General features: G+C 36.5%; 1 protein-coding gene across 1 annotated transcript in view; it reads right to left on the bottom strand.

The window, feature by feature from the left end:
- Nucleotides 1-21735, bottom strand: part of LOC102862055 (ephrin type-A receptor 6-like) — a 1552036-nt gene that overhangs the window by 897817 nt on the left and 632484 nt on the right.

The raw sequence follows: 21735 nt of genomic DNA, 5'->3' as shown, positions 1-21735 counted from the left end.
TGTTTTCTCCACCCTCCTCCCCAGTTCGTTCTTCTCCCCCCCTCCCATGTCTGTTTTAATTGTCCAGTTGCCACAGTGCTTGTCAAAGCCAGTTCTGATTAATGTCCTTTGTCAGTGTGTCCCTTGCCATTCCCTATCACTCCTCCCTGAGGGAGACTTCACCCTGATTCATAAGGAAAAGGGGATGGCGTATTCATTAAATTCTTTTGTATCTGCCATTTCCTTTCGGTACAATGACTCAGTATATTCCTTCCATCTTCTTTTAATACCTCTTGGATCATGTAATATTCTCCCTAAAGCATCCTTGATTATAGCAACTCGAGGTTTGAATTTGTTCTTCAGTTCCTTGAGCTTAAGAAATACTGAACGAGTTCAGCCCTTTTGCTTTTCTGACTCTAGCTCCTCGCATATTTCATTGTAATATTTTGCTTTGCCATTCCGTGTTGCCTTTTGGAATCTTCTGTTCAGCTCTTCAGTATCTTGAATTCTTCTTTGTGCTTTGGCTTCTCTACGCTTCTTCAGAGTTTCTTCTGACATCCATTTTGGTCTTTTCTTCCTCTTCTGTCTTTGTAATGACCGTATGCACTCTTCCTGGATGATACATTTGACATCCTCCCACAACTCATCTGGTCTTCGCTCATTAGTGTTCAAGGCCTCAAACCTGTTCCTGAGATGATTCTGAAATTCAGGTCGGATGAAATCAAAGTCATACTTTGACTCCTGTGGGTTTGGTTTAATTTTTCTCAGCTTCAGCTTGAACTTGCATATGAGTAATTGGTGGTCTGTTCCACAATCAGATCCTGGCCTAGTTTACACAGCTGATATTGAGCTTCTCCAGTGTATTTTTCCACAGATGTAATCGATCTGATTCCTATGCATACCATCAGGTGAAATCCATGTGTATAACCTGCCTTTATGTTTCTAATAAAATGTATTTGCAATGACTCTAGTAGGAACTTATTCAGAGATGACCCTCCAGTGGGTTTCTTAGTCTGCAAACTGTGCATGGGAGGCGATTGCACATTTTTTCCCCATGAAGGTGCTGATGGACTGAAATCACCAGAGCTGTTTCCTTCAAATTATTAGTGCAACTCCCTATAGACAATGCCATACAGAAGCCTGTATATTGACTTTCTTCTCATTTCATTATAGCAATAAGATGGCTACATTTTTCTTTTTGTCTTTATAGTTGACCCATATATAAATATAGTTGAGCCAGCTTTAGAATCAGTTGACCTAGATATAGATCTGGCTGTATAATCATACAGTGCTGTTGTTCATAAGTGCCATTAAGTCAAGTATGACTCAAAGTGACCCTATAAACAGGCAGCCTCAACCTTGCCCTATCATGTGCCATCCTTATCATAGCTGACATACTAGAGGCCGTTGCTGAAGTCATCATATCAATCCATCTCATTGGAGGTCTTCCTCTTTGGCTGACCCTACGTCTTTCCAAGCATGATATTCTTTTCCAAGGAATAGTCATGCATAGCTCCATGCCTATAGTATGAAAGATGAAGCTTTTAAAAAATAGAATTTACAAGAAAAGAAAGAGATGAAGCTTTGTTATCTTTGTTTCCAAGGAAAGGTCTGCTTGAACTTTTTCTAAGACATATCTGTTCTCTTGGCTGTCCATGGGATATTCAGTTCTCTTTCCCAGCACTACAACTCAAAGGCATCCATTCTTCTTCTGTCATCATTATTCATTATATAGCTCTCTGGTGCATAATAGGTGAATGAGATGAGCATGGCCTGAATCAGGTGCACTTTAGTCTTCAAACTGACATCATCGCTCTTAAGAATTTTGGAGACAATGGAATTGCCCAGTGCAATAGGTCTCCTGATTTCCTGACTCTTGGAAACAAGGGTTTTGATTGCTGAGCCAAGCAAGATAAAATTACTGACAGCTTCAATCCTTTCTCCATCTATCGTACTGTTGACTCTTGGTCCTGTAGTGAGTACCTTTGCTTTCTTGATGTTAAGATGTAATACATAATGAAGGTTGTGTAGTCCTTGACCTTCTGCAGCAATCATTTCCTATCCTCTGCACTTTCAGCATGCAAAATTGTGTCATCTGCATAACTTAAGTTGTTTATGAGTCTTCCTCCAATCCTAATGCCATATTTTACTGTATAGGGTCTAGATTCACAAATTATTTGAGCAGTACACAGATTAAATAGGTATAGAGAAAAGATACAACTCTAGCACACATCCTTTCAAATTTTAAAACGTGCACTGTTTCCTTGCTCTATTCAGACAACAACTTCTTGTCCCATGTATAGATTCCTTATAAGCATAACTAAGTGTTCTAGGATTCCTGTTCTTCTCAGTGTGAGCCATAATTTGTTATAATTCACATAGTCAAATACCTTTGCATATTCAATGAAACATAAACCCACATTCTTGTGGCATTATCTTCTTTCAGTCAGTATTTATCTGACATCAGCAATGATATCTGTGGTGCTATGGCATCTTCTAAAACCATCTTGTACTTCTGGTAGTTTCCTGTCAATGGATTGTTCTAGTCATTTTAAATGATCTTCAACAATATTTTGTTTGTATTAGATACTATAGTTTTTGATAGTTTCCACATTCTTTTGGCTCACCTTTCTTGGGAATGGGAATAAATACGGATTACTCCCAGTTAGCCACCCAGGTAGCTGTTCTCCAAATTTCCTGGCATAAACTTGTGAGCACATCTAGGGCTGTATCTAGTTGAAACATATCAATTGGTATTACATAACTTTGTGGGGTCTTATTTTTTGATCATTGGTGTTCAATGCCTCAAACCTGTTCTTGAGATGATTCTTAAATTCAACTGTAATAGACTTAAAGTCTTATTATGATTCCTGTGGACTAATTTTAATTTTATTCAGCTTCTATTTGAATTTGCATAAGTAATGACCATCTGTCTGTTCCACAATTGGCACCTGGTCTTGTTTTGATGGCAGATATCAGATATTTGACCGCACTTCTTCAAAGATTCTTTCCATAAACATAGTCAATCTGATTCTCGTGCAATCCATCAGGTGAAGTCCATGTATAAAGTCATTTTTGCATTGTTTTTTAAAAAAAGATATTTGCTATGAATAAATGATCAAGTGCATAAAATTCGATCATTCAATTTCTTGCCTCCTTGCTGTCAAAAAGTTCATACTTTCCAACTCCCATCTCTTCCTCATTGCTCCCATTTTTTTGCATTTAAATTAATAACAATTATTATTGTACAATAGTTAAATTATAAAGTAGTGCAAACTTTCAAGCAAAGGGACAGAAAAGAGGCTCAGAAAAATATGTAAGAAGTAATACAGAACTATATACCAAAATGAATACATAATCTAATTCTTAATCTAAACTCTCACCATAGCATAAAATGGATATACATTGAATTTTAAGCAAGGTGTTTGTTTTGTAGCCTAAATAAGCGAAGGAATGAACCACAGTTTTTATCAAATAATACATAATGGTTTGGATTATTAATAACTTAAAAATAGCAAACAAAATACTTCTATGAAATTACTTGACAATTGTTATTTTAAATAATGATTTTATATTCTTTTAGTTACTTCCCTTTTTTTGTAAGAAGCAAAAATACTACTACTTTATTCAAACCATTAGATAGAAAAATGTATTCCAAGACATCTATTTTCATAAAATACTTTATGTGGTCATCTTACTTTAGGGAGAAAGTAAAAGATTTTATCTTTTGAACTAGAATTGCAGGATAGACTCATCATAAAATGTTTTGTACACATGATTTGAAAATTTTTACAAAACACAGTCATCAGTGCTCAACATCTCACATTCTTTGACACCTCAGTAAAGCCTGACAACTATATCTTCTGCTGTTTTAGCAACAAACTTACAATCCATTCTTCAATCTGACAATTGTGAATGCCCTACCGTCATATATTTGTGGCATTCTTTGTGGCTGAGTAGGGAAGGAACTAATGTATAAGGTATTGAATAATGTACCAGAAATGTTTTTCTAAAGAAGAAATGAACACTGTCTATTAATTAGAAAGTGATTAAGAATATTCATAGTTGACAGTTAATACAAATGTATTTTCCATTAGAAAGTGTTATTTTATACACAATATTTTATTCATCATACAATAGCCCAATATTGTAGATTCTAATACCTTCATTAAAATAAGGGACAAAGGATCTCAAGTTCACAGAGATACGTGACATAACTAGGAATTTAAGCCACATCTATGATTTTTTAGCCCAAACTCTGTTCAGATTGATACCTTGTCATCATATGAATATTTATTTATATAAATAAATGTAAAAACATATATGCATTTATGTATGTAAAACTCACTATCATTGAGATGATTCTTACTCAAAGTGACCTGAAAAGACAGAGTAAGACTTGGATACCCATAGGGTATCCAAGCCTGTCTATGTTTCCAGAAGCACAGTGCCTCATTTTTGTGCAAGAGAGCAAATGGTGAGTTCAAAACACCCTTCTTTCCTTAGGAGCTGAATTCTTCAATGACAAGAACATGAATATATAAAGTAGATAATAACATTTCTGGTAACATTTATCTTATTATTGAAATTAACAGCTAAATTCCACACTCCACTCACACTCATTCATTCACTGCCAGTGGGGTCAGTTCAGACTTACAGTGACTTAAAGTTTCCAAGGCTGCAAATACTAACAGGAAGAAACTGCATATTTTCTACCAGAGATCTTTCTGGTAGATTAAAATCTGTTGAGAAAAGTGACCTTTTGATTAGCATAACATGACATCGGACGATGCCATCCAAGCTACATTTTGACCAGTTTTTCTTATATCGTGAGAACAAGCATTTTTTTTTCTCAACTACATCATCAATTACATAATAGTTGTCTTTATTTTCCCTCAAGTTTGCTCTAATTCATAGTAATCTACTGCAGAAGATCAAAAACACTTCCCAGTTCTTTGCTATTTCATCATTTTCAGTATGCTTGAGCCGAATGTTTTCGCTGTTGGGTATTTTGAATCAATTCCAAACTAGTCAGATCATCTTCCAGCACTGTATTGGAAGATAGTTATTTGTAATAGACAGGGGCTATGTTTCAAAAACAAAGTGTCATGCTTTTCTCAGTCTGGAGTCTTTGATGAAACCTACCCACCATGAATGATACTGCTGGTACTTAAAATACTGGTGGTATGTGGCATAGTTTCCAGTATCATAGCAATATCAAAGCTAACATAGTATGAAAAACTGATAAAAGCTTTCTAATAAGTAATAGTTTAAAAAAACCACCTCCCCCAAACAAATTCAATCTCATTGCCACTGAATTACACTGGACTCATAGCTGACCCACTGTCTGCAAATTGCATAAGACAGTCCATCTTTCTGCCAGAGTCACTGAGAGGTAGGCCTTCGAGTTAGCAAAACAACTCCCTAGGCACTATGCTACACAGCATACTATTTAATAATAAGAGTTGTATATACACAATTACATTAAGATATTATTGTAGACTCACTACAAACCATGTCACCAAAGCTCCTCATTGCAGAAATGGAAGTTTTAAAATAAATTGTGTAGATTTCTTGTATACTTAACACATACGTATATTTCCTAAACATTGGATGAGAATATTCTAGCATAATGACTAGAAGATATTTAAACAAATTTCCATCTACTTTATAAAAAGTGAAAATATATTCATATATCTGAATGTCTTAATCTGATATTCAGTAAGAATATTAATATACATTCCTAATTGCTGTGTAAACTAGACATTATAACATATACCTCTAGTTGAGATGTGAATAGGTTTTCAAAATATTTCCACCCTCTATTTTCACATTTAAACTATAAAGCTTTAATACTATAATGTTACTTTGAGTTTTACTTTATGATCCTTGCTGAATTTATGTTTTTATGATTTTATTTTTAATATTAATGATCTCTACTAAGTGTTAAGCTATCTATCATTTTGCCTTATCATTTTAAGCAGCTTAGCAAAATCTTGTTCTACATTGCACTGAATGTTCTATTTGACACTGAACTGATGCAAATGAATTGCTGGAACACTGCCTTCTATGTAAACCAAAAACCAAACCCAAACTCACCCATCAAGCTGGTTCCCACTCATAGCAACCTATCAGGTTTCTGAGGTTGTAACTCTTTAAAGGAGGAGACTGACCGTTTTTCTCCCATAGATCCATGAGTAGATTCAAGTTGCCAACCTTTTGGTTAATATCCCAGAATGTTATGACTAGTTCATTTCAGGGCAACCTGCATTTATATAGCATGATTTGGATAGGGCAGATTCTTGTAAACCACAAGGGCCTACTCAAGAGTGAAATGCTGAATGCTACGATAACTCTTAGGATTATGAGCATCTTAGATGTGTGATCAGAACAAAATAGGAATTTTAGGTTTTACAGATGCAGTTTTTCTAAATTGAGTGTAATCTCTTGGTTTGGCTTGCATTTTGCATTGTGTTGTAGTGTTCTCCCATATATTAATATTGCTAGACTGACTCTTGAGCTTTCCAGTGACTTCTTCACCCAGTCTGATAATTTGTAAACAAGTGCTTGGATAATCCAATTTTCATGGCAATCAGAAGCTCTTCTATAAATGCAGTTATTATTGTTTTTTTTATGTGTCATCAAGTCGCCTATGATTCATAGCAACCCTATGAACAATGGCTCTAAACCCTTCCTTATCCCAAGCCAGTCCCATCAACTCTGACACATCTACCCCCATTACCCTAGTTTTGTGTCAATCCATCTCATTCAGGGTTTTCCTCTGCTCAGCTGTCCCTTTAAAAAACTTATAATTAGAGTTTCTGTTGTAACATTTTTGACCCAAAGGAACAGTTTTCTACAAATCTGTAAGTGGCATCTATGTACCAAACAACATTCCTTCTGGAAACTCTATGAATTTTGATAAATGTCAATAATTATAGAGGGGCTTTAGGCCTTTTGTTCATAGGGTTGCTAAGACTCATACTGGACTCGACAATAATCAACAAAAACAACATATAGTTATCAGATAATTATCTTACATTTTATGTTTATGTATTTTAAATATTAAAATATCTTAGCCAACCTCCTAAAACTGTAAATCCTCTATACCTGCTAAATACAAGTAAAAACAAGCTGTTGGACTAAAACAATTTTATATTCAGTATGCACATAATTTTCTTTTCAATATGTGTCTCTTCTCTATTCCAATTGCACCTTTAATATGCCTCCAATGTTGTAGGTATTAGTTAATTTTATAGTAATTTAATTCTGTAGCCTTATCTGTAGCAGTGTGTGTCAACATGTTAGAGGAAATTACCTTTATTTTTAAATTCTCAGCCTGTAATACTTTGGAGAGGTGAGTTAAGTTCCAGACCACCGCAATCAAGCAAATATCAAAATCAAGATAATTTCGTGACTTTTTGGGCGACTCGACTGCACTTTACAACAACAGAGCATATAAAATTTGTTTATCTGCTATCATCTTGCAATATCATTTTAAATAGTAGTCTACTAAAGGAGGCCTGGGGGCTATTCAACCATGTCAGGCTACTAAACAAAAGCGAGTGGTTTGGATCTCTCAGTTAGCTTTGTAGAAAGTCAAGGGGATCTGTTTCTGTTACTACAGCCAGCCTTGGCAGTCTAATGGAAAGCCATCATGAGTCAGAATTAATTTGATGATAGTTGGTTTGGTGGGTAGTCCTTTAAGCGTGCAACAGCATTATGAAAAATTTTGAAATAAAGTGAGAATTTAGACATGTGACACAGTAACACAAACTGAGAACAAGATATCTAAAAAATGGCAGTGAGACTTGGTTTACCACAAACTTTCAATTAGTTACAAAAAGACAATAATTTGAAGCAAAACAGAGTTAAAACCAAGGTATTCATACATAGATAATAAGCACATACTGGGTAATAAACAAATATTTGTCTAATACACTACAAATGGGAAGCTCTGGTGACCTAGTGGCAGGATGCTGCGCTGCAATCCTGAAGAGGCCACCAGCTGCTCCACAGGAGAAGAATGGGCAATCTCTTTCCATGTGATTAACCGCCTCTGAAAACCAACTGTGGGCAGGGGGAGTTGTGAGCTGTGGGGTGGTTCTGATTCGGTACACAAAAACAACAACAACAACAATACAATAATATTTTTTTCATTTTCCACTGTTGTTGATTGATGTCGAGTCAAGCACGATTCAAAGCGATGCTATGAACAAAAGGCCTGAAGCCTTTCTATAACTATTACCATTTATCAAAGTTTATAGTTTCCAGAGACTTGTTCTTTAGGAAGTGGATGCCACTCCTGCTAATGCTACTAAATTATAAATACTCTGATGCAGTTTTTGGAAAATAGCAAACATCCTGGAAAAAGACAAGTGGAATAACATAACCTTTTATTATATCTATTAACAGATAAAATATCCATGTAGTTTCCATTTAGAACATTGTTTTAAAACTGTAAAATGCTTTTTTTTAAATTTTGAAGGCTTCAATCACAGAACTTTTGTTTCAAAGTATAATGTTGATGAACACATTCAGCTTCGATGATTTACTGAATATTTACATTTCAATATACATATAATTTTCCCTTTATTGTACCTTTAAATGTGAGAAGATTAAAATCAAATAACAAGGGTATTTCAAGTCCTGTTTAGCTGAAAAAAGCTTTAGCAAGTACAATAATTTTTTATTATTCTGAAGTGAATGTGACTATTCCCTGTGCATATAATTGCTAAGTGTGTGTGTGACGGTGGACAGGTAACAGATTATATTAGAGCCAGTCTGTAAAGCAGTGGTACACATAATTTCAAACTATATAAAAATATAAGATACTGTGCTCGCTTCGGCAGCACATATACTAAAATTGGAACGATACAGAGAAGATTAGCATGGCCCCTGCGCAAGGATGACACGCAAATTCGTGAAGCGTTCCATATTTTTTTTAAAAAAAATATAAGATACTAAATGAGGACATACCTCAAGAATGATAGAGATAATAAATGCCTTGAGTTTGAAGAAGGATAATATTAATATGGAATAGAATAACTGAAATAAACTTTTTAACTTACAGATTCGGTATTTTAACTTGATCTTTATGCCATATAGAGACAGAATAGGAAAAAGAATTAGAAAACAAGATGTGTGGAAGAAAAGTCTGACACTTCCTGTAAAACCTTTTGGGATTCTCTACAATGTCATATGGGATCACTATGAGGTGAAAAGGGTTTTCTGGCCTTGATAAAAATGAAAAGTAGTCTAGTAAAAAGCAGCAATTCAGCCAAGAGATTTTTGGAATGTTATTAGTTAGAAAATTATTAAGGAGAATATAAAGTGAAATTGAAGCACAATTATGAAATATTTTCAACTCCTCATTGTGGATAAGAATTGGGGTTTGTGACGCAGTTATTTTTAAATTCCATTAGTTGAGATACATTATCTTAGGTTAAATGGAAGACTGAAGAATAGTCCCATCTAAATTGCAGTACTGAAAAATAATAACAACTCTACCATGGGTTTCAAGAATAAAAATGATCTCTCTAAGAGTTAAATAGGCAGAAATTTCTTACTTATGAGGGTAGAGGAACCAATCCCTGGTGAAGGACATTATAATTGGTAAAGCAGTTGTCACTGTGTATCATTGAGTCATAGCGAACATTCCAGTGAGTTTTCAGAGACAATAAATTGTTTGAGAGGAGATTGTCCATCTTTCTCCCACAGTGCAGTTGATGGATTAAAACTATGTACCTTTGGAATGTGGGAGAAGGATGGGAAATCTCCCATTCAATAAGCTGCCATTCAGTAAACTGTTCCTGGAAAACTCATTGAAGGTTCATCTGTGGGTCAGTTCTGACTCAACAGAACACAACCACGACCACCTTGGGATTGGCAACAAATCTCCTTACCACTAAACCGTCAGAGATTTCTTAATAAAGTATATAGCAAAAAAAGAAGTAGGAACTGACAACAATGAACTCAAACGGAGCAACAGTTGTGCAGATGATGTAAGAACATGCACCATTTAACTAGGTTATATGTAATGTCTTGCTGCGTCATAAGGAATTCTCTGAGGGCTTTGAGGGTAAGGCATTCAGAATCTAATCGAAATTTAAACCCACCAATTGCTTTGCAGTAGAAAAAAGAGTTTATTTCCATGAAGACTGACAGATTTGGAAACCTTAATATATAGTTTTATTTGATCCTACAAGGTTACTGTAAGTCAGAATTAATTCCATGACAGTGGGTTTTGCCTGATTTAGAACCAACTCCAGAATATCTAAAAGCAACAACAAGATACAAAAACAGATTTATTTGCTTATACTAGCATTTACTTATTGAAGCCCTGTCCTCTTCTGTAATACAAGTATGTGAATAGTATCTACTGATTGTGATATTGTGAAAAATTGTTTAAAATCAGGAAATGAATATGTTAGAGTTGTCTTCTCTATCTCCTCAATCTATATACTGAGCAAATAAAGAAATTATGCTGCATAAAAAAAGGATTTAGCATCAGAATTGGAGGAAGAGCCAACAATTTCCATTATGCCAATACATAGTATTGTTTACAGGAAATGAAGACTTCAGTTATCTATTTATGAAGCTCAAAGACTATAGTCTTCAGTATGGATTATTCCTCAACAATAAGAAAACAAAAATCCTCACAAGTGGATCAATAAGCAACATACTAATAAATGGAGAAATAATCAAAATCGTCTACCCCCATGCAATCAACAATCAAGAAATATAAGACATATTGCATTGGGCAAAACTGTTTATGAGGGATTTTTTTTTAAGTGCTAAAAGAGCAAGGGTGTCACTTTAAGGGTATCCAAGACCATCCAAGACATGATATTTTCACTTGCTTCATAAACATGTGAATTTAGACAATGAATAAGGAAGACTGAATGAAAATTGTTGCTGTTGAATCATGGTATTCACAAACAATATGGGAAAAGAACAAATAAATTTCGGAAAGAAAGGAAGAGAGAGTGCGTCTTACAAGCAAGGATGATATTAATGATATTGTTAGGTAATTTCTGCATTCTGTTGGACCACCTTTCTTGGGTATGGGAACAAATATTGACCTCTCCAAATCCATTAGCCTCACAGTTGTCCTCCAGATTTCCTGATAGACTGTTTAATGCTTCTAAGTCTGCATATATTAATTGAAACAAGTCAATTGGTATCTCATTGATTCCTGGTACCTTATTTTTTGCCAATGTCTTAATGAAGCTTCCATGTCCCCCTTCAATACCATTGGTTCCTATCTGTATGGTACTTCCTGAAATTTTTCTGTGTCAATCAGTTCAATTTGGCACAGTGAATCTATGTATTCCCTTAATCTTCTCTTGATGATTTCCAGGACATTCAATACATTGTCCATAGCATCTTTCAATATTGTGATTTGAGGTTTAAATATGTTTTGTAGTTTTCTCAGTTTGAGAAATACAGAGCATGTTCTTTCCTTTTATTTCCCAATACCTGTTCTGTACACATTCCATTATAATACTGGCTTTGTCTTTTCAAGTTGTCCTTTGAAATCTTCTGTTCAGCTCTTTTACTTCAAAAAGTTTTCCTTTTGTGTTGGCTCCTTGATGCTCTTTTTTGCAACCTTTAGTCTTTTACAAGGCCTTTACTAAGTTGTATTTTCTCCGTTCACAGATATATGTGATTTGCCTCAGGTATACCTTAACCTGATATCCCTGCTCTTTCGAACTTTGTAGAGGTACTTGACAGCAGATTTCATCAATGTAACACACTTTGGAATTTGAGACTCTAATATTTATAGAAATAGACTGTTATACCTTTCTCCAGTAGAGAAAATGAGTATGAAATGGTGACCTTCAGGTAGCAATCAAGTTAGTTAGTGATTGATTTTTGTCCTTGTTTGAGAAAAGCGTCAAACAAAACTCCCTGCCATCAAATTAGTTCTGACTTCTCCATTGGGTTTTAGAGACTTCAAACCTTTACTAGAGAAGACTCTCTTTATTCTACTGCAAAACAACTGGTGGATCTGAACTATCAACCTTTTCTTTCTTGTTTTTATATATGTTAGATAGTGTTGAGTCATGAATAACTCATGAAGACCCCAAGAACAGATTTACACCTACCTTACCCTGTGTCATTCTTTTCAGATCTGCCACAATATAGCCCATTATTACAGTTCCTACGTCAATCCATCTCCTTGAAGTTCTTTTCCTCCTCTACTTTTACAAGCATGACCTTTTACTTTTGCAAGCATGTTGTAGTTTTCCAAGGACAAGCCCCTCTTGACAATATGCACAAGCTTAAGAGAATAAGTTTCACCATCCTTCCCTGAAAGAAACATCCTGTCAGTACTCTCTTACTTACGGTGATGAAGGAAGACATTTAAGCTTCACTGAAGGCAACAGCAAAGATAAGGACTTAAGAGTTGGTGAGATACCAGTGACATTTTTCCTGGAACTATGCAGCTCTGAATGTGCTGATTGGGCTATACCAGGAAATTTGGAATATAGTTATGCGGCAAGTAGAGATCTATATTTGTTCCCATTTCCCAAAAATGGTATTCCAACTCAGTGTGGATATCATTAAACAATATTTTTAATAACAAATACAAGTAAAATCTTAGTGAAGATTATTTAAAATTATTATTGTTGTTATGTACCAACAACTCTAAAACCTGCTCTGTCCTGTGCCAAACTTATTGTCTCTGATACACCTACCCCCATTACTCCAGTCACTGAATCAATCCATCTCGTCGAAGGTCTTCCTCTCCTGCACTGTCCCTCCAACCTCCCAAGTATGATATCCCTCTCCAAGGACTGGTTCCTCTTGCAACATGCCAAAAGTATGTCAGATAAAGCTTCAGAATCCTTCCCTCCAAGGAGCAGCTTGGTTTCACCTTCTCTTGGATGAACCTGTTTGTTCTCCTAGCCATCCCTGTTATGATCATTAGCTAGAACAATATATTTACAGAGAACTGCCAGAGATTCACACTGGATTTACAAGAGGCTTAGATAGCATTGCTGATGTCAGATGGATTTGGATGAAAGCTGGGAGTGGCCAAAGAACATCGACTCATGTTGTATTGACCATGAAAAAGCATTTGACTATGTAAATTTTAAAAAAGTTAATAACTTCGAAAAGAAGAGTAATACCAGAATACCTATTTTTGTTCATGTGAAACTTATACCTAAACCAGGAATCTTTGGTCTGAACCGAACAAGTGAATATCTGTAGTTGGTTTTGAGTCACCTGCAACTCATAGCAACCCTGTGTAAAATGGCCCTAAAACCCTGCTCTATCCTGGGCCAAATATTATCATCTCTGACACACTTATCCCCATTACCCTACTCACTGAATCAATCCATCTCATTGAAGGTCTTCCCCTCTTATGCTGTACCTCTATCCTCCCAAGCATGATGTCCCTCTCCAAGAACTGGTCCCTCCTTGCAACATGTCCAAAGTAGCTCAGACGAAACTTCAGAATTCTTGACTCCAAGGAGCAGCCTGGTCTCACCCTCTCTGGAACTAACCTATTTGTTCTTCTAACAGGCCATGGTCTATTCAATACTCTTCTCCAGCACCATGGCTCAAAAGCATCAATTCTCCTTCTGTCATCCCCTAGTCGTTGTCCAGCTCTCTGATGCATAGCAAGTAATTGCAAAGACTATGGCCTGGATCCGGCACACCATGGATGAAAATCAAGAAAGGTGTGTGTCTGGGCTGTATCCTTTTCTCATACCTTTCCTTTAGCAGAATAATATGTTATACACTACATCACTAGGCTCCTTTGATTGAGGTAAGTAAATTTAATTTTGTTTTAATTTAATGTCAGAAGAAATATGCACAATCTCCTTCTGTGCAATTTATTGCCTCTGAAAACCCCCTGAACTGTCAGTTATGAGTTTGTTCTGACTCAATAGTACATAACAGCACATAATTTATTAATTGAAGTAAAGAAAATATTTACAATAGTATTATATACTGATAATTACTTAGCTTTTACATTCACTTATAATTAAAAATACAAACCGGGGAGCTCTGGTGACCTAGTGGCAAGGAGCTGCAACTACAATCCCAGAGGTGCACGGTTCAAATCCACCAGATGCTCTGCCGGGGAAGGAGGGGCAATCTCCTCCTCTACCAGTCAGATCTGATTTGACGGTACATGCACAAAAAAATAATAAAATAAACTTTAAAAATATTAAAAAAATACAAACCAACACATTCAAAATATGTCCAACAAAAATTTCTCCCTTTTGTCCATTTGTGTTAAAGAGTCCACCTTTTTTAAACCACTCTAATCAACTGATTTTAAAAATGTATGCCCCCCAAATCTGTTTCAACTTTCTAAAATTTAAGATATAAATGTAACCTTATGGTCAGAATGATCTTTTAAAAGTACAAAGAAGCATTTTGGGACAGATAGTTAAATAGTAGAGTAAAAGTAACTTAATATATTTGCAAGCATTGCATTTCGAATAAAATTCAAACTACTTACATGCTGTTTTCTTTTTGTTTGCCTGAGTACAGTGTAGTTTATCGATTGCATGTCACAAGATGGGCTTTCTAAGACCCTCCTTTTTCTCAGGGGCACTGAATGTAAACTGTCAAGGATTTAAGATTCTCAGTGTTTGGTGTAATTGACTTGGGGCAAGAACTTGCTAGCAGCTGAGGGTCTCTTTCTGTCTTTTAGAGCTATTGCTGGGGCTGGTGGTGCAAGGGGCTCTTATATTAGGTTGACAATCCTGATGAAGGCAGACAAATTCATTGTCATACCAGGAAATGAGTTAGACAAAGTGGTCTTTCAGGGCAATGCTAGCTCCAGCATTAAAAGTGGAAGAGGGTGTCACTGTTAAAGTCACAGGAGACAACATGGTCTTCAGTGTATCCCAGGATGCCCTTGAAGGGCCCTTCTGAGGCCTGTTTACTACTTTCTTGATATTATCATATTTGGCAGCTTTCTCCAGATGGCAGGACAGATCCACAACTGACATATTGAGTGTGGAGACACAGAAAACTGTGCCAGTAAGCTTCCCATTTAGCCCAGGGATGACCTTGTCCATGGTGTTGGCCATGCCAGTAGATGCAGGAATGGTGTTTTGGGCAGCTCCATGGCCAACATGCCACAGCTTTCCAGAGGGGTCATCTACAGTCTCCTGTGTGGCAGTGATGGCATAGACTGTGGTCATGAGTTCCTCAATGATGTCAAAGTTGTCATAGATGACCTTAGCCAGGGGGACCAAGCAGTTGGTGGTGTAGGAGGCATTGTGTACAATCTTGAGAGAGTTGTTATATTTCTCATGGTTCACACCCTCCACAAACATGGGGCACAGGTAGAAGTAGCAGAGATGATTGCCCATGTGGCATAACCCTTTAAGTGAGCCTTATCCTCCAAGGTTGTGAAGACACCGGTAGACTCTACAACATACTAAGCACCAGCATCATCTCACTTAAGATTGGCAGGATCTTGTTGATGAAAGATAGTGATGACTTTCCCATTGACGACCTGCTTCCCATTCTAAGTCTTGACAGTGCCATTGAACCTGCCATAGGTGGAGACTTACTGGAACATGTAGACCATGTACTTGAAGTCAATGAAGGAGTCATTGATGGAAACAACATACACTTTGCCAGAGTTAAAAGCAGCCCTGGTGGCCAGATGTCAAAGGCAGTCAAATATGTTTACTCCAACACCCATCATTGTGTCGTGGGGATGCAGCTGAGGCTGCAAGACAAGAAAAGATTACCTGTTGATCGACAAGGAGCAGAGAGCTTTATAAGCTGTTTTCATTGATTTAATTCTAGGTGGTACTGTGAGATCTGACCTCTAGTTATCTCGTCAACCGTTCTTTACATGCCTGATTTTGCTCTAGGCAAACTAGCATTCTGGCATCATACCAAAATAATATACCAAAGACAGTATAATTATTCAATCCCCATTATAGCACATGTGCATACTTTCTACATAATATTATCGCAATTTAAACTTGGTTTTCTCATTTGTTAGCTTACTTTTTATTCTTGAGAGCAGAAAATATCCTTTTTGTTTATAACTTTTCCTTAGTGCTTAAAAAACTGGCAATAGAAGTTCTTTCAATACTATTTGTGAATGAATAAATATGACTATTATGGTCAAAGCAGGTTCAGCAATCTTCTAGCTCAATTATCAGAAAATTGTTACTACTATTCACTAGAAGGACATATTCCATTTAAAGATACCCTTAGGCTGCCCTACCAAAGTGTGGGCTTCAAATTTCCTTGGAGTGCTATCTAGTAATCTCTACAGTTCTCTCTTTGCTTGACTACACATAAAAACATTGCTCACAGAAAACAAGCCTATTTTCTGAGTATCATAAAAGCGTTTCTTACATGAAGAGCATATATAAGATTTCTATCTAAGGGGCAATATCTGTTTATGTCTCCAACTTTTCAGTAATTTTCCTTACTTCATACAATGACATTCTCTCCATTACTCTGTCAAATCCTTACGGCTTCTTTAGCCAGCATGGAATTCTCAGATGTAAAAGCTCCATAGTCAGCATGTTTGGTTATAAGTGTAATGGGTATTAGAGTGCCTAGTTAGAGTATCTTGCCAACGATGAGCAATCAAAAATTATGAGCTGGTGATGAAGATTCTGGTCCTTATGTGCCTTTGTTCCAGTATTAATTCAGGCAGTGAGGAATTTATGCCTTCACTGGGCATTGGGAAATATAAGGCCTCTGTGGTGCTGCATGTAACAGCAATTTCTTAATTAAGATTGGAAGCCAGATTTAATCTTATTTAATACCTATTACAGCCTTACAGATGCAAACACTGAGGCAACATGGAGGGGTAGAAGAGGAAAATATTTGAACTAAGGTATCTTTGTCAGTGTTATAGATATTTAAAACATTTTTCCATTTAATTTGAATGCTTAATAAACTAAGACAATATGATTTAATATTATCTTTATGATATTTTTATTTCAAGTGCATTTCCTAATTAGAAAAAGTTTCAAAGACATATTTACTTTTCTTTAATAATGTATAATATCCTGATGTTTGTATGGAAGGTTGTTTTCCCTCCTGTGTTGCTGTGTGTTGCTGAGTTGGAAACAACCCATTGCCCTCCAGCAGGTTTTGAGAGGCAGTAAACTGCACAGGAGGAGATCGCCCATCCTTGTGAGGAGCAGCTGGTGCATTTGAATTGCGGGTTTTGGGGACGGCAGTTCAGCTTCTTACCACTAGGGCCGCCAGTGTTCATCAAGTGACATATAAATTTGTCTAGAGTGTTCCAAGTAAGAACTAAAATTTTTATAAAAGTGCAAATAGTCTTTTGGATTAAGGCAACTTTCAAATATCTTATAAAACCTGCAACTTTGAAAAAATAACTGAAATCCTGAATACTTTATTTGAAATTGAAATAAAGAGAAATAATGCAAATCCGAAATCCTCCAGGGACCATTTTTTTAGGGCTTTCATTTTTATAGATATGCTTATTGAGTCAACTACGATTTTTTGAGAAGATGTTAGAGAAATTTACAAGAGCTAATACGTCTCAAGGATTGATCATTTACTGGTTGTTGTTGTTATGTGCCATCAAGTCGCTTGCAACTCACAGTGACCCTATCTACAACCTCCATAAACTCTGCTTTGTCCTGTGCCAATCTCACTTCTCTGACACACCCATCCTGATTACCCCAGTCACTGAATCAATCCAACTCATAGAGGGCCTTCCCCTCCTGAGCTGTCCCTCCACCCTCCCAAGCATGATGCCCCTCTCCAAGGACCGGTCTCTCCTTACAACATGACCAAAGTATGTTAGACGAAGCCTCAGAATCCTTGCCTCCAAGGAGCAGCCCAGTTTAACCCTCTCCAGGATGTATCTGTTTGTTTCCTTAGCAGTCCATGGTGCCCTCAATACTCTTCTCCAGCACCACAGCTCAAAGGCATCAATTCTCCTTCTATCCTCCTTAGTCATTGTCCAACTCTCTGATGCATAACAAGTGATAGCAAAGACAATGGCTTGTATCAGATGCACCTTAGTCTCCAGAGAGACACCATTGCTCTTGAGTACTTTAGAGAGGTCCCTAACAGCAGACTTTCCCATCGCAGTATGTCTATTAATTTCCTGGCTGCTGAAGAGAATGAAATTTTCATTTACAAATCTTAGAAAATGTATTTTGGACAAACCCTTGCTAAAGTGCACAATTTGACATTTATAAACTAGATTTTGTTTTGCCTGGTTCTTGAAAAAAATAGATAAAATTAATAAAATACACTTAAACATGTTTTTTTTTCTATTTCTTAAGAGACAGTTTGATTTTAATTCATGTAAATTTGTAAACCAAAGTATTTTAGCCTTTTACCAGATGCTTCCAACTTAAACCAACCATCGTAATTAGGGCCAATTAAAAAAACACCACCACCAACACCCATCAAAACTCTCAAATTTACACATCAGCCTTCTGTACTTGCAGCAGGCAATCAATGGTGTGTCAATGCATTAGATATTGATATTTATGAATATATCTATTTTAACTGTTTGATTAAAGCTTCCTAGAGTACAGATTAAATGATGAATTCTTTTTATCACCCTGCACCTAACATAGGACTTAGTATCTGACTTCCTGAGTGCTAGAAACTTGAAGAAGATATATATTTAATGAAATGAGATGATTGACATGGGAAAGACTGGAGAGTATTATGCTGAGTGCACTAACAGCCACATAAGGACAAATACTGCATTAAGACCTTTATTGTAAAAATAAAAGGATAACTGGTAAGATATGTAAAAACTATAAAAGGAAAAGGAAGAGGAGAGGGGGTTGAGGAGGAGAAGGGTGTAAATCATGGGTTTGCTGAGTTTGGAGAAGATAAAGAAATTAGGAAAGATCCCATGAGAACCAGAAAAGAAAGGCTAATAACAGACATAGATCATTGGTCATTGGTTTAATTTTATAAAACACAATATATGAGATTTCTTGACTTGACCATTTGCAGGAGCTAAGTTTTAGCAATGGGAAACATAGGTCTGGAACATGTGGACTATTGAGTTTACAGGTTCTTGGCCATTTGGCCCTACGTCCATATGACTGGAGATGAGTTGACCAGAATACAAGATGATGATGATAAGATGTTAAAAAACTAGCTTTGAGCTAGTCTTGATTTTTGGCAACTTGATGACTTACTCTGGACTACACTGTGCTTATGAATGTAGATTCCTAAAGTTTCCAAATGGAAATAAAAAATTATTCTAAGAAAGAAGTATACTTATTTTCTCAGAGTACTGGTTTCATAGAGCTAGGTAAATTTGAAATTGGCTGTCTAAAATTGGAAGATGAAGGCATGAGCATTGTTGGCTTACATGCGTTCACAAATATAGTTATCATATATTGTAAAAGGAAAGTTAATTCTTCAAATATGAATGTTAATGGCTCGAAATTCCAGGGTGGGTATACTGTGATGTTAATAGTTTATTGTTCAAAATGTCTTTCCTAGTCAAGGAATTTGACTTTGCCATGTATAAGAGTGAGAATACGTGGGTAAGGTGTATTAGACTATCTGCAATGGGTTTGGTTAATCTTGCCAGTAAACTGAAAAACTCTGTGAAAATCAGAGCTCTAGACAATAAGAAGCAAGAAAAGGCAGTGTACCCTTTGCAGCCAGAGCCTGCAGGATCAGCAGGAATAGCAGCCTCAGAGAAAAATCAGAGACCTGATGTAAGGTTAGCTAGACCTTTTGACTGCTATGCCATTTAACCAGGGCTAAGAGCTTCCCCCCCCCCCAAATTTGTTGGACAACCATGAGGCAGAAAGAGCCATACTTGACAGGAGTGAGAGTAAGATTCAATGTTGAATTGAATCCAAATCCAAAACGAACACGTTTTGGAAGCTGTCCTGACTGAGTTTATTGTATTTTGCTGCCAACCTGAATTACAAATTTTGAGTTCCCTAAAATGCTTCTGTGTGGTCTGTGAGCTATCGCTTTGCACTTCTGACCAAGTAAAGCAGTAAAGTTGGTGTTGGGATGAGTATAAAGAGGTTCAGAAAACATGAGGGACATGTCTGACCTCATGAGAATTGGTTTTGTGTTCTTGATGGGAACAGTTCCACTTTGTGGAGTTGGTAAAGATCCCATATGGCTATGCTTATGCAGCCTTTGCTGTTTTTTATAAGACTCCAAAGGAAATTGTTTCCTATAATTTTTATTCATTGTTTTGAATTTTTTTATCAAGTATGATCTATTTAAGGTAACATGTAGCCATCCCCAAATCTACCAGCACTGGATAAAAATTCTATGAAGTCAGAGACAATACCATATAGGGACCTCTCTAAAGTACTGAAGAGCAATGGTGTCTCTCTGGAGACTAAGGTGCATCTGAAACAGGCCATGGTCTTTGCAATCACTTGCTAATGCATCAGAGAATTGACAGTGACTAAGGATGATAGAAGGAGAATTGATGCCCTTGAGCTGTGGTGCTGGAGAAGAGTATTGAGGGTATCATGGACTGCTAGGAAAACAAACAGATTCAGCCTGGAGAAAGTTAAACCAGGCAGCTCCTTGGAGTCAAGGATTCTGAAGCTTCATCTAAGATACTTTGGACATGTTTTAAGGAGGGACCCGTCCTTGGAGAGGGACTTCATGCTTGGGAGGGTGGAGGGACAGCGCAGGAGGGGAAGGTCCTCTATGAGGTAGATTGATTCAGTGACTGGGGTAATCAGGATGGGTGTATCAGTGACAGCGCAATTGACAAAGGATATAGCAGAGTTTAGGGCTGTTGTACATAGGGTCGCTATGAGTCGCAGTGATAAGACAGCACATAACAACAACAATATATATATATATATTTTTTGTATTATAATATGTATCAATATATGGACTCAAAATGTAGTTTCTTTTCCAAGGAAGTAATTAGGCCCACAGAGTCTTAGAGAAGCAAGAATTTGAGTGCTAAATTGTATCAATCATCATGTTTTATTTAAAATATGAGAATATCTCACAGAGGCTTAGATTAACCATATGGCCAATCCAGGCTAGAACTCAGACTACTCTTTTAACCAGACAACTTTATCATTTTTCACAGGTAGGAATGAATCATGGGGGAGATTAAAATCACTTGTGAAATTTTGAAAATTATTGGATCCTTACAATCCTCCAACCAGACTGGAGGAAGACTCTACCAACCACATTTTGCAGATGACACAACTTTGATTACAAAAATTGAAGAAGACATGAAGTACTTATTGAAGAAATAAAAGACTACAGCTTTCAATATTGATAACAACTCAAAAAGAAAACAAAAATTGTCACTACTGTATCAATAGGCAACATCATCAGTCATCATTCAAGTCTGAATCAACTCATAACTGAACCTCCAGAAGGTTTCAAATGTTGTGAATAAAATGAAAAGAGCATTGCCCATCTTCTATTGGTGGATTGAATTTCAGAGAAATACAGACTGTGGGTAAACAGACAAATCCTTAAAGACAATATCACCAGAGTACACCAATATATGTTTCAAAATTATGTGTGAAAAGGACCTGAAGTGCTTGCTGCAGAATGTCAAGGACTGCAGCCTTAAATATGGATTGAAGCTCAACATCAAGAAAATAAAGATTCTCACCACTAGGCTGAATAGCAGCATCATGATAGATGGTGAAGAGATTAGTATGTTTGACTCCACAGTCAACGTTCTTTGTACCAGCAGCCAGGAAATTAAAAGACGAATTGCATTGGGAATCTCTGCTGTCAAAGACTTCTCCAAAGTACTAAAGGGCAATGATGTCA

This window comes from Elephantulus edwardii, unplaced genomic scaffold (assembly GCF_000299155.1).
Source record: "Elephantulus edwardii isolate Elephantulus edwardi_28Jun2011 unplaced genomic scaffold, EleEdw1.0 scaffold00136, whole genome shotgun sequence".
Taxonomy (NCBI): Eukaryota; Metazoa; Chordata; class Mammalia; order Macroscelidea; family Macroscelididae; genus Elephantulus; species Elephantulus edwardii.
This window is presented reverse-complemented; position numbering and strand designations above follow the sequence as displayed.